The sequence below is a fragment of the Pongo abelii genome, chromosome 9 (genome assembly GCF_028885655.2).
Source record: "Pongo abelii isolate AG06213 chromosome 9, NHGRI_mPonAbe1-v2.0_pri, whole genome shotgun sequence".
In the NCBI taxonomy this organism is placed as follows: Eukaryota; Metazoa; Chordata; class Mammalia; order Primates; family Hominidae; genus Pongo; species Pongo abelii.
This window is the reverse complement of record NC_071994.2, coordinates 3,421,183-3,435,483: the sequence shown is the minus strand read 5'-3', so window position 1 is coordinate 3,435,483 and position 14,301 is coordinate 3,421,183. Positions and strand designations below refer to the sequence as shown.

The 14,301-nt window shown below is 48.4% G+C and overlaps 2 pseudogenes; both read right to left on the bottom strand.

The window, feature by feature from the left end:
• Positions 1-644: 644 nt before the first annotated feature.
• Positions 645-7,657, bottom strand: LOC112135558 (uncharacterized; annotated as a pseudogene).
• Positions 7,658-9,870: 2,213 nt separating this feature from the next.
• On the bottom strand, positions 9,871-13,700 carry LOC100434566 (uncharacterized; annotated as a pseudogene).
• Between the last annotated feature and the right edge of the window lie 601 nt (positions 13,701-14,301).

Genomic DNA, 14,301 nt, shown 5'->3' with positions numbered 1-14,301 from the left:
CACAGGTTCATTGGTGGAAGGAACTTGGACTTGGGACTTCGGACTTGATGTTGGAATGAGTCAAGACATTGAGAGGACTGTTGGGAACAGATGATCCTATTTTGTGATGTGAGGACATGAGATTTGAGGGTTCAGGGGGATAATGATATAGTTGGGATGTCCCCTCCAAATCTCTTGTTGAAATGTAATCCCCAGTGTTGAAGGAGGGGCCTGCGGGGAGGTGTTTGGGTCATGGGGGTGGATCCCTCACGACTGGCTTAGCGCCATCCCCTTGGTGATGAGTGCGTTCACTCAGATCTGGTTGTTCACAAGTGTGTGGCCCCTCCTCACCCCTTGCTCCCATTCTCACCATGTAGCGTGCCTGCTCCTGCTTCACCTTCCACCATGAGGAAGAGCTCCCTGAGGGCCTCTCCAGAAGCTGAGCAGAGGCGGGTGCCATGCTTGTGCAGCCTGCAGAACCATGAGCCATTCTAACCTCTTTCCTTTATAAATTACCCAGCCTCAAGTATTTCTTTAGAGCAATGCAAAGAATGGTCTAATACACCTGGAAAGCTGAGACTGGCATGAGTAAAATATAAAGACCATGGATAACTTTTGAAATCTAAAATGTAAAATTAATATTACTGGTAGAGTCAACACAGGAAAGATGAGAGCACGTGGGCAGAGGCTGCTGCCCATTGGTCACATGTGGTCAGCAGAGAGCAGGTGACCAGCACCCTGGAGCTTTGCAGGAAGCACCAGACAGCCTGGAGCTGAGGTTTTAATTGCAGGGGCCAAAACAAATGGGGAAAAAGACAAATTTAGCAAACAAAGAAAGTAGATGCTCAACTGAGCCAGGAGGAAGTCACTAGCAAAGAGGAAAAAAATAGAGCTCTGGAAAAATAGTGTAAACAGTCACAAGGAAGCGACCCTGTATTGTGCCTGACCTCTGGGCAGGTATATAAAGAGCCCAGGCTCAGGGAGCTCCACACCTGCACCTCCCTGTCACCTGCTCCTCTACCTGCTCCACCCTCAATCCACCAGAACCATGGGCTGCTGTGGCTGCTCCGGAGGCTGTGACTCCGGCTGTGGGGGCTGTGGCTCCAGCTGCTGTGTGCCCGTCTGCTGCTGCAAGCCCATGTGCTGCTGTGTGCCAGCCTGTTCCTGCTCCAGCTGTGGCTCCTGTGGGGGTTCCAAGGGAGGCTGTGGCTCCTGTGGGGGCTCCAAGGGGGGCTGTGGCTCTTGTGGGGGCTCCAAGGGGGGCTGTGGCTCTTGTGGGGGTTCTAAGGGGTGCTGTGGTTCTTGTGGCTGCTCCCAGTGCAGCTGCTGTAAGCCCTGCTGCTGCTCCTCAGGCTGTGGGTCATCCTGCTGCCAGTCCAGCTGCTGTAAGCCCTGCTGCTGTTCCTCAGGCTATGGGTCATCCTGCTGCCAGTCCAGCTACTGCAAGCCCTGCTGCTCCCAGTCTAGCTGCTGTGTCCCCGTGTGCTGCCAGTGCAAGATCTGAGGCTCTGGACTCAGGCCTCATGTGAGTCCTGCTAACCTCATCTTCCAAAGCTATGACCTGTCCTTCATCGTTGAGTCCCAAACCACTGCTCAGGGTCCATTCCTCACTATAAGATGAAGCCATATCTGGCTGCCTTTTCCTAAGGAGAGTCCACCCTAATTAATGTCCATTGTCTCTCCTAACAAATTCTCTTCCCAAGTCAACTGCAACTGCGGCTGAATCACCCCTCACCCGCTAGCCTCGCCTTTGCTTGTCTATTCAGAGGCCTGAGCTCCTGAACCCACTTGAATTCCTGTCTTTTGCAGCTGGAGCAGCTGGGCATGAGTGTCCCACCTGCAACAAGGTGGACGTTTAAGAGGCTTCTTGGAGTGGCTTTGCATGTCCAACACTCTGCTTTATCTTAAATGAAAAGTTGCAAACTAATAAAAATACCATGCCGACAAACTGAAACACGTATCTTGCTGATTTCTCTGTTGTTTCGGGGTCATTAGTATGGCTATGGCTATTGTTTTCTTGTTCTTGTTGTATTTCGGATGGTGATGTTGGTGGAAGGTGCTAGGATGGGGCTGGCTGTCTCCTGTGCCTCTCGTCTCCTTCCTGGCTGACCCCTCTTTTCTCAGAACCCCTCTCTTCCTAGGTCTTTCCAGCTATTGATCTGATGCAGACAGGACTGTTCCTCAGGGCAGGGCGACAGACGCAGAAGAGGCTGCTGAAAACTCTGGGGAGTTCAGACTTGCCTCCTTTCCCTGGTCCAGGCCTCCGCCATCTTCCTTTGGGAAGTTTTTGTAACCAACTTACTCTGATTGTCTTTGTTGTTACACAGCCTGTTACCTCTGTAAATAAACACTCCTAGTACCAAGCCAATATTGCCTTTTAAGAATTTTGAAAGGGCCGGGCGTGGTGGCTCACGCCTATAATCCCAGCACTTTGGGAGGCCGAGGCAGGCGGATCATTTGAGGTTAGGAGTTCGAGACCTGCCTGGCCAACATGGTGAAACCCTGTCTCTACTAAAAATATAAAAATCAGCTGAGTGTGGTGGCACGTGTCTGTAATCCCAGCTACTTGGGAGGCTGAGGGAGGAGAATGGCTTCAACCTGGGAGGTGGAGGTTGCGATGAGTTGAGATTGCGCCACTGCCCTCCATCCTGGGAGACAGAGCAAGACTCCGTCAAAAAAAATTAAAAAGGCAATATTAATAGAGTTGAATTATTTCAAGTTATTTGGAAACACAGCAATTTATTGGTGGGATATGTCCATAGAAAGAACACAAAAATAAAATTCCTAAGCTGTTTTTAGTAGTCGTGGTGGTGGCGGTGATAGTGTGGTTGTTTTTCCGCTGTGAATGCTGTATGGAAAAAGCAAATGCATAATTAGGGTGGTATCAGAACTAGAATTTTTGGTGTGGGACAGATGAGGTTAAGTAAAAACCTTGTCATCCTGAATTTGAATTAGAAATATCGATATGAAATCATGATGTATTTTATCCAAATAAAAATAGTTTCCTCCTCCATTGGAAGACTTAGAAATAATGAACCATCCTGGAGCAGTGAACACTCCTAGCACCAAGACTGTTGTCTTCAAATGCTATTTATTGTATCTACCTGGAACCTGGCTTCTCTGGTGAATGGGCTGGAAATGAACAAGACAAATCTAGAACATCTTGTTATCCCAGAAAGCAGAGATGATAACTAAGACTAATGCAGTCACATCAAAAGAACCAAAGAGTCGGCTGGGCAAGGTAGCTCATGCCTGTAATCCCAGCACTTTGGGAGGCTGAGGCAAGTGGATCACTTGAGGTCAGGAGTTCGAGACCAGCCTGACCAACATGGTGAAACCCTGTTTCTACTAAATACAAAAAAATTAGCCGGGTGTGGTGGTTCATGCCTGCTGAGGTGAGTGGATCACTTGAGGTCAGAAGTTCGAGACCAGCCTGACCAATATGGTGAAACCCTGTCTCTACCAAATACAAAAAATTAGCCGGGTATGGTGGTACATGCCTGTAATCCCAGCTACTTGGGAGGCTGAGGCAGGAGAACCCTTTGAACCTGGGAGGCAAAGATTGCAGTGAGCTGAGATGGCACCATTGCACTCCAGCCTGAGCAGCAAGAGCAAAACTCTGTCTCAGAAAAAAAAAAAAAAAAGTAAGAGGCAAACCTGGAGAAACTCTCTGTAGACAGACTTGGGACAATCTGAACACCAATTTCTTAAATGGACTGATACACATCAAATATGTTTAAACTAGGAGTGAGTAATCATACACAAAAAATAATAATACAGATACTATGCAAAATGTAAAACTTAGTTGCCTTTAGAGGATTCTAGGAATCAATTCATTATTTTGAAGATGACTAAGTAAAGGAAAATAATCAGGCACTTATTCTATCTCTGATAGACAAATTCTATCTTATGGTAACAAAATTAGAGGAAGTATTCCAGTTTCTAAATAAAGAAGAAATCATAGAATTAGAAACTCACCATTTTGTAACCCCTAATGAAATAATGGGGCTATCAAATTTACTGCATGCAGCCAAATCAGTGGAAAATTTATAGCCTTAAATGCATATGTTAGAGTAAAAATGAAAAGCTTAAGCTCATTTAGCCAAAAACCTATCTATAGAACTGGCAGCATTGCCACGCAGAGCCCAGAATGGGGTGGTAATTAGAGCTATTTGTAGGCATCCTGGTTCTCCTCTCCTCCTGGGAACAGGTTGGATGGCAGGTGGTAGGGTGGCCCTTCCACGAGCCCTCTCTGAGTCAGGTGTGGCCATGTGATTTGCTTGAGTTAGTGGGAAGAAGTTTGAAGCACCTGCTGCAGTTTTCTACATTCTCTGTTTCTTCTGCCACCATGAGCACTAACGTTCCAAGCAGTGGCTGCTGCTTCCGACTGAGTCCCAGAGTGACGAAGCACAGAGCAGAGTCACCAGCTGATGTGCAGTGGCCTGCGATGGGAACAGGAAGTAAGCCTGTGTCGTGTGAAGTCACTGAAACGTGGGGGTGGCTTGTGTGGGCAGCGTAATTGGTCTATCCTGGTTGACCCAGAAACCTACCAGAACAAAAACATAGCATTGTGGCCCTGGTTTATTGGTCAGGGGGTGGGTGCAAAGGAAAGTTATCGGAGGCGAGAAAGGTAGTTATTATGTATTTGGTAAGACTGTCCCAAATCGTGTATCCCTGAGGGAAGAGTTCAGAAAACACAATGCCACTCCCGCGTGGGTCGTTGTGGCTGCATTTATCAAAGCATTACAAGAACAGGGTGAGCTCAAAAGAACCGGTTGGTTTGCCAGCCAGGAGGAAAGTTCTAGAAAGCCTGGAGAAACCTGGGGAGCTACAGAGGTCTCAGTTCTACCTGGTAAATGATAAGACTTAGAAGGCCTTTGAGCAGCAAAGGACAATTAAAGCAGAAACAAAAGGAACCCTCTTTAAGGGTACACTCTGATGAGATTCCATGAGGGCAGAACACACCACAGGTAGGGAGTTGGTGGCTGCATCCAGCCTGGCCAGTGGGGCGGGAGGGGCTGCTGTGGGATCAGTGGAGCCAGAAGAAGACACCAGAAACTCCCCCCCCACCACCCCCCGTGGCTCACTGGGAGTTCTCTTTGCTTGGCCTGTGGCTCCTGTGGGTAAATTCGTGTCTTGCTGTATAATAAAGAGGTTTCTCCAGGGAAGAGGGGGAAGTCTTTGGTCCAGGCTGGACCCAGTGACCTTCAGATTAAAGATAGTCTCACTATCACAGTAACAGGCACCAAAGAAAGGCCTGCTGCTGGCCATTCATTGGAAATAGGCCCAACAGAACCAATGCTGTCTGTGCTTGTCGTGTCGGGGCTAGAAGAGAAATCAAAAGAAACCCAAAACCAGCCGGGCACGGTGGCTCATGCCTGTAATCCCAGCACTTCGGGAGGCTGGGGTGGGTGGATCATGAGGTCAAAAGATTAAGACCATCCCGGCCAACATGGTGAAACCTCATCTATACTGAAAATACAAAAACTAGCCGGGCGGGGTAGCACGCGCCTGTAGTCCCAGCTACTTGGGAGGCTGAGGCAGGAGAATTGCTTGAACCCGGAAGGCAGTGGTTGCATTGAGCCAAGATCCTGCCACTGAACTCCAGCCTGGCGACACAGCGAGACTCTGTCAAACAAACAAACAAACAAACAGCAACAAAAAAACAAAACCTTCCTTAAAAATGAACAGATGTCACATGATTGTTAGCAAGATATAGGACATAGTTGTAACTCTCCATGAAATCAACAAAGAGAAAATCACATGTTGGATATTTTATGCATAATTTTTTGATAAAATCATAGGATTGCCTGCTGCAACATCCTTCATTTCACAGTTGCCTGTTACAGAATGACGCTGAAGGGAGTCACGTTGCAAAAGCAACTGAGCTCCTTCTCATCCTTCACAAAGGCCTCTCTTCGAGGTCAACTCACCCCGTTGGGAAGCCCCTATCTTGTCTCCTTGGCCAGCTTCTCTTTCGGGGTGAACTGCCTGATCTTCACTGCGGTGGCCTTGCCTGGCCCCCAGCAGAGGTTCTCCAATGTCACTGCGGTGGCCTTGCCTGGCCCCCAGCAGAGGTTCTCCAATGTCACTGCGGTGGCCTTGCCTGGCCCCCAGCAGAGGTTCTCCAATGTCACTGCGGTGGCCTTGCCTGGCCCCCAGCAGAGGTTCTCCAATGTCACTGCGGTGGCCTTGCCTGGCCCCCAGCAGAGGTTCTCCAATGCCACTTTCACCGACATCACAGAATCCTACATTTCTTTTTTTTGCAAGCGTTGCAATTTTCTTAAAATTTGCACTGTAAATACGACTGTGGAAAATATACTTAAGAGAGCTGGTTCTGCAAAGACAGGGAAGAGATTTGGGAGAGGGTGTGTGGGAATAAGTGATATTGTTAAGTGAATGAGCTGCTTGAGTGGAGAACACTTTTAGTAGTGGTCAGCTTGGCCCCATCTATGCTAAAAATACAAAAAAGAAAAAATTAGCCGGGTGTGGTGGTGGGCGCCTGTATTCCCAGCTACTCGGGAGGCTGAGGCAGGAGAATGGCGTGAACCCGGGAGGTGGAGCTTGCAGTGAGCCGAGATCGTGACACTGCACTCCAGCCTGGGTGACAGAGTGAGACTCCGTCTCAAAAAAAAAAGAAGCGGTCTGCTTGAGCTTGGCTCACTCCTGTAATCCCAGTACTTTGGGAGGTTAAGGAAGAAGGAACACTTTAGCTCAGGAGTTCAAGACCAGCCTGGGTGACATAGCAAGACCCCGTCTCTACAGAAAAATTAAAAAATTAGCCGGGCATGGTGGTGCACACCTGCAATCCCAGCTAATGGGGAGGCTGAGGTGGAAGAATCTCTTGAGCCTGGGAAGTTGAGGCTACAGTGAGTTATGATTGCGCCACTACACTCCAGCCTGGGTAACAGAGTGAGACCCTGTCTTAAATAAATAAATAAATAAAAGACATGGTCAGCTTGTTTACTTGTTTGTGATTATTTTCTTTTTTTCCTTCTTCTTCCTTTCTTTTTTTTTTTTTTTCAATAGAGGTAGAATCTCACTGTGTTGCCCAGGCTGGTCTTCAACTCCTAGGCTCAAAGGATCCTCCTGCCTCAGTCTCTCGAGTAGCTGGTACTACAGGCATGCACCACTGCTGCTAGTGAATATTTTCAAGACCAGATGGTCCCTCCCACCCAAGGAATCTTGGATAATGAGTGAAGGGAGACCCTGTATGGAGCCTGGAGAAGCTGGCTGTGTGTGGAGTGGTCACTGAGGGACCATCTTAGCATGAATCTTGGTCAGAGTGATTGGGGAACCAGGCTCAGTCTGGAAACAAGCAGGGGACACCTTCAGCTTACAGACAGCAGATTGTGGAGCGGCTCAGCCTCCATAATTACATAGTTCAATTCTTCAGAATCATCTATGTATGTGTCTATCTATCTATCCATCCATCTATCATCTATGTACCTCCATATCCATTTATGTTTTTGTTGTTAAGATGATCAAGTTGGTTCTAAACTTTCATTGGAAAAGCAAAGGAATTGAAAAAATGAAAACAATCTTTAAAAAGAAGAATGAAGTTGAAGCCTCACAATACTTGACTTCAAAATCTCCCATAATGTCACAGTGACGTTGTGTTTGCATTAGGAAGTGGCATACAGACCTGCGGAGCAGGACACAGGAACAAACTTGCCATAGTGTCGGCTGATTCTCATTAAAAACACCAGCGATTTCAGTGGGATAAGGATGGTTGGTTTATTTATATATTTATTTATTTATTTATTTATTTATTTATTTTTCAAATAGAGTTTTGCTCTTGTTGCCCAGGCTGGAGTGCAATGGGATGATCTTGGCTCACCGCAACCTCCACTTCCCGGGTCCAAGCGATTCTCCTGCCTCAGCTTCCCGAGTAGCTGGGATTACAGGCATGTGCCACCACGCCCACCTAATTTTGCATTTTTAGTAGAGACAGGGTTTCTCTATGTTGGTCAGGCTGGTCTCGAACTCACGACCTCAGGTGATCTGCCCATATAGGCCTCCCAAAGTGCTAGGATTACAGGCAAACCACCTTTGTTTGTTTGTTTGTTTGTTTTGAGATGGAGTCTCGCTTTGTCACCCAGGCTGGAGCGCAGTGCCACAATCTTGGCTCACTGCAACCTCCGCCTCCTGGGTTCAAGCGATTCTCCTGCCTCAGCCTCCTGAGTAGTACGATTACAGGCACCCACCACCATGCCCAGCTAATTTTTGTATTTTTAGTAGAGATGGGGTTTCGCCATGTTGGCCAGGCTGGTCTTGAACTCCTTACCTCAGGTTATCTTCCCTCCTGGGCCTCCCAAAGTGCCTGGATTCCAGGCGTGAGCCACTGCGCCTGGCCAGGATGGTCTTTTTATCAAATGCTGCTGAAACAATTGGATGAAAATGTGAAAAAATGGATCTCAACTCCTACCTCACATTACACACAAAAATTAGCTTGAGATCCATCATAGAACTAAACATAGAAACTAAAACTCTAATGCTTCTAGAGGAAAAGCTAGGAAAGAGAGTTTTCAAAAAGGTCACAAGAAAGCACAAGCTGTCAAAGAAAAAAATGTTAAATTGCACTTCAAAATCAAAAACGTTTCCCCATAAAAAGAAGTTCAGATAATAATAAGGCAAATCAAATACTGGAAAATTATATATTATATATTATACATAGTTGTATATTATATATACACATATGTAGGGAAAAGAAAGAGAGATCAGACGGTTACTGTATCTATGTAGCAAAGGAAGACATAAGAAACTCCATTTTGACCTGTACCCTGAACAATTGCTTTGCCCTGAGATCCTGTTAATCTGTAACTTTGCCCCAACCTTGAGCTCACAAAAACACGTGTTGTATGGAATCAAGGTTTAAGAGATCTAGGGCTGTGCAGGATGTTCCTTGTTAACAAAATGTTTACAGGCAGTATGCTGGGTAAAAGTCATCACCATTCTCCATTCTCGAGTAACCAGGGGCACAATGCACTGCGGAAAGCCGCAGGGACCTCTGCCCTGGAAAGCCGGGTATTGTCCAAGGTTTCCCGCTATGTGATAGCCTGAGATATGGCCTCGTGGTATGGGAAAGACCGTCCCCCAGCCCGACACCCATGAAGGGTCTGTGCTGAGGAGGATTAGTAAAAGAGGGAGGCCTCTGTCTCCTGCCTGTCCCTGGGAACTGAATGTCTCAGTATAAAACCCGATTGTACATTTGTTCTATTCTGAGATAGGAGAAAAACCCCTCTGTGGCGGGAGGCGAGACATGTCGGCAGCAATGCTGCTCTGTTATTCTTTACTCCACTGAGATGTTTGGGTGGAGAGAAGCATAAATCTGGCCTGCGTGCACATCCAGGCATAGTACCTCCCCTTGAACTTAGTTGTGACACAGATTCCTTTGCTCACATGTTTTCTTGCTGAACTTCTCCCCACTATCACCCTGCTCTCCTGCCGCATTCCTCTCGCTGAGATAGTGAAAATAGTGATCAATAAATACTGAAGGAACTCAGAGGCCGATGCCAGTGCAGGTCCTCCATATGCTGAGCACCAGTCCCCTGGGCCCACTGTTCTTTCTCTATACTTTGTCTCTGTGTCTTATTTCTTTTCTCAGTCTCTCATCCCACCTGATGAGAAATACCCACAGGTGTGGAGGGGCTGGCCCCCTTCACACATATACACATGTATATAAAATACATGTGTAAATATATATACATATGGCAAAGCATTTCATTCATATATTCCTGATATCGAATTTATGAAGAGTTCCAACAACTCAATAATGAAAAGACAAAAAAAAAAACCCTATGATAAAGCGGGCAAACAATTTTAACAAAACCTTTTAACAAGAAAGATGTGAAAATGACCAGTAAGTGCAAGAAAGGATCCTCGCGAACATTAGTCGTCACAGAAACGCAGATCAAAATCCACACGAGAGGCGATTTTACACCCATCCGATGCCTCACATTTGAAAAGCCGACGGGCGGTACTGACAGGCCTGGGGCAGCTGACAGTCTCAGGCATTGCTGAGGAGACGGGAAAGCAGCATAAGCGTTTGGAAAGCTGTCTGTTTCTTAGCAAGTTAAGCATACACTACTCTATGGTCTAGCCAGGCCAGTCCTCAATATTTAACCAAAAAATTAAAACTAAAAACATGAGTATGGAAGGACTGGAAGGCATGTTTATGTGTTATTCATCATAGCCCCAAACTGCAAACAATTCAAATATCTATGAACGTGAGAATGGAGGAACACAGTGGAGAGTATTTTTACATGAAACACTACGCGGTGATTAAAAAAGAAGAAGAAGTCCAGGTGTGGTGGCTTATGGCCGTAATCCCGGCATGTTGGGAGGCTGAGGCGGGTGGATTGCCTGAGCCCAGGAGGTGGAGGCTGCAGTGAGCCATGAGTGCACCACTCTGCACTCCAGCCTGGGTGACAGAGCAAGACCCTGTCTCAAAAAAAAAAAAAAAAGAAGAAGAAGAAGGGCAAATCATTGACACACAGAATAACTTCATGAGGGAAAGAAACCAGAGTACATTTTTAATGATTTCATTTCTGCGACATTCAATAGCAGGCAAACCTGGTCAGCAAAAGCTGTGCCTGTAGTCATGGGCAGGAAGGCAAGGCTGTGAAAGGGAACCTTCTGGGGGTGAAGCAGTTGGTCATGGTTGGGGTGATGGGCACACGAGTACATGTTTAGCGGAACTCATGGAATTGTACCCTCAAAGTATGTGCAGAGCCTGGGAGGCCAAGGCTGCAGTGAGCTAGGATCGCACCACTGCCCTCCAGCCTGGGCGACAGAATGAGACACTGCCTCAAAAAAAAAAAAAAAAAAAAAAAATGCAGTCCAGGTGTGGTGGCTCACGCCTGTAATCCCAACAGTTTGGGAGGCCGAGGCAGGTGGATCACTTGAGGTCAGGAGTTCGAGACCAGACTGGCCAACATGGTGAAACCCCCTGTCTACTAAAAATACAAAAATTAGCTAGGCATGGTGGCACACGCCTGTAATCCCAGCTACTCAGGGGGCTGAGGCAGGAGAATCACTTGAACTCGGGAGGCAGAGGTTGTAGTGAGCCGAGATCGTGCCACTGCACTCCAGCCTGGGCAACACAGTGAGATTCAGTCTCTTAAAAAAAAAAAAAAAAAAAAAAAAAAAAAGCATTTCACTGCATGTAAATTTTACCTCAATACAAAATTAAAATTAATCTTTTGGAAAACAAAAGTGCATTAGAGAGGGTGGCCAATCAAAATTTTTGTAGTCTTCAAGGAGAATAAATTTGAAGCATATCTGTTGATTTGTGGAATTTTTACAAAGACTTAATTGAGGAAAACTTGAAAGCATTAGAAAGGGTCCTGTTCCTGTTCCCTCTGTGAGCCCAGCTTGCCTGAAGGGAACGCGGGTCTAATCCGTGTCTGGAGGAGTGAGCCGAACCACAGGAAGAAGAGTTAAGAAAGACAAAGAACAGGGCCACACTCAAATCCACCTTTTTCAAAACTTTGTTTTACAAATTTGACAAAATATTTATATTGGAAGTTTTTAAGCGGCGGAACCTATAGACAGGCTTTTCTTTCAGCTTATTTTTCTTAGTTTTAATTTAATTTAATTTAATTTTTTTTACAAAATGACCACCGCTGATACAAACACCAATGCCAGGGGGTGGAGGGTCTGCATCGCTGAGGAGAGCCCTGAGCGCCAAGGACAATGGTCCACCCGCCGGCCAAGCCACCACCGCCTCCCAGGCTCCTGGGACACCCACTGGAGAGGGAGCCCAATGTCTTCTAACAAAGGGAAACACCTACGAGGAAGAGGCCAAATTTAGAAATCAAAGAAAGGAGAGCTTGGCTTGAGCTGATGGCGGCTCATGGGATTGTGAAGAGATTAAAAATAACACTTGTGCATGCGAAATAGCAGAAACAACAACAGAAGTATTCATGTGTTCAGTATAAACACCTGGGCAGGAATATAAAGAGCCCAGGCTCAGGGAGCTCCACACCTGCACACCTCCCTCTCACCTGCTCCTCTACCTGCTCCACCCTCAACCCACCAGAACCATGGGCTGCTGTGGCTGCTCTGGAGGCTGCGGCTCCGGCTGTGGGGGCTGTGGCTCCGGCTGTGGGGGGTGTGGCTCCGGCTGTGGGGGCTGTGGCTCCGGCTGTGGGGGGTGTGGTTCCAGCTGTGGGGGCTGCGGCTCCGGCTGCGGGGGATGTGGCTCTAGCTGCTGTGTGCCCGTCTGCTGCTGCAAGCCCGTGTGCTGCTGTGTGCCAGCCTGTTCCTGCTCCAGCTGTGGTTCCTGTGGGGGCTGCAAGGGGGGCTGTGGCTCCTGTGGGGGCTCCAAGGGGGGCTGTGGCTCCTGTGGGGGCTCCAAGGGGGGCTGTGGTTCCTATGGGGGCTCCAAGGGGGGCTGTGGTTCCTGTGGGGGCTCCAAGGGGGGCTGCGGTTCTTGTGGCTGCTCCCAGTGCAGTTGCTGTAAGCCCTGCTGCTATGGGTCATCCTGCTGCCCGTCCAGCTGCTGTAAGCCCTGCTGTTCCCAGTCCAGCTGCTGTAAGCCCTGCTGCTGCTCCTCAGGCTGTGGGTCATCCTGCTGCCAGTCCAGCTGCTGCAAGCCCTGCTGTTCCCAGTCTAGCTGCTGTGTCCCGATTTGCTGCCAGTGCAAGATCTGAGGCTCTGCCTACAAACCTCAGCTGGTCCTACAGATCTGGGCTCTCCAGGAATGACTGGAGCTGTGTCCTGAATTCCTGAAGCACATCTCTGAGTCTGTCCTCCTCTGGACTAAGGCAGCCTAGTGTCCAGAGCTCAGTACTCAGCTGCTCAGCCTCTGAGGTCATGAGGGCTTCTGGCCTGCTGGGTCCTGCCCATCAACCCTCCCGGAATCCCCTCTTCCTTTCCTGACCTCACCACTTCAACCTTCTCAGGGCTTCAAGATCCCACATCCCTGGGCCCCTCCTGTGAGCCTGCTGGAAACACGCTGAAACTGGAATCCTCTGACCTGCTGCCGCCTCTCCCCGGTCCTGGCTCCTCCACCCTTCATCTTCATCCTGCCTGAGCTGCCAGAGCTCTGATTGCTTTTGGAGTTGACCTAGAGGACTCAGAATTATTAGAGTCCCCAGGATCCTCTCCTGAGGAGGAGGGGTGCCCAGTCTCCTCTTCTACCTCCTGGTTTCTTTCCCCAGGGTTTTGCCTTGTAAGTGCCCAGGCTGGATCTTCTAAATAAATACGATCTGCACCTCCCACGAGTTTGCATTGTGATTCTTTTGTTTCAACTTCTGTGTGATTAGAGAAATGTACACTTTTCACAGAGTTGCACTCCCAGGCATTTGGGAACCCCCCGTTCCCTGCTGTGTGAGTTTGCTAGGGCTGCCCCACAAACCATGTGGCTTAATCAACAGAAGTGGATTGTCTCACAGTCTGGAGGCCAGAATCCGCCATCGAGGTGCCTCAGGGCCGGGTCCTCCTGAGGCCTCCCTCCGTGGCTTACTGATGCCTCCAACCCTATATCCTCACGTGCTCATCCCTCTGTGTGTGTCTGCGTCCTCATTCTTTGCATAAGGACACAGATTAGATTACGGCCCACCCTACTCCATTAGGTCCATGTTTTAACTAATCACCCCTGTAAAGATCTATCTCCAAATAAGGTCCCGTTCTGAGATACTGCAGTGAGGACTCCAACATATGTACCAGGGGGCACAACTCAGCCGTGGCATCCACTTGGCTTGGGGCATCGCCATCTTTCCCATCTTCCAGGACACAGAATCGGGAGGCCCCTTGGGCTTCTCTCCCCTACAAGTCGCCAAATCCCACAGCATCTCCTGGAAGGCTTCCTACAGACACCTCCTTCCTGCCTCCTTGTGACACCTCCCTACGTAGACCTCTGCTTCAGGCCCCCAACTGTCCCTTCCCTGCTGCCTCTGTCAGCTCGGGCTGCCAGAACGAAACCCACAGAGTAAGCCTGGAGGACTGAACAACAGATATCATGTCTCCCAGTTCTGGAGGCTGGAGGGCCCAGGCCAAAGTCCAGCAGGTTTGACTCATGGGGAGGGAAGGCAGGAGCTGGCAGAGGAGGAGGTGGGCTGCAAGGCTGGAGCCCCCAGACCCAGGCATCTGTAACAGCAGAGCACTGGAGGCTGCTCGGGAAGCCACCATCTCATAGGATGGCAGGCAGTGAGTGCCTGACGGAACTGTGACAAGAAAGTGAAAACCCAACACCACGGAATTTTTAGAAATTGCTTCTGAGTTTCTGTTTTGGTAGTAAGGTTGACTAGACACTATTCACAACCCTGGAACTCCTAAGAGGACATGGTGAAACCCCATCTCCACTAAAAGTACAAA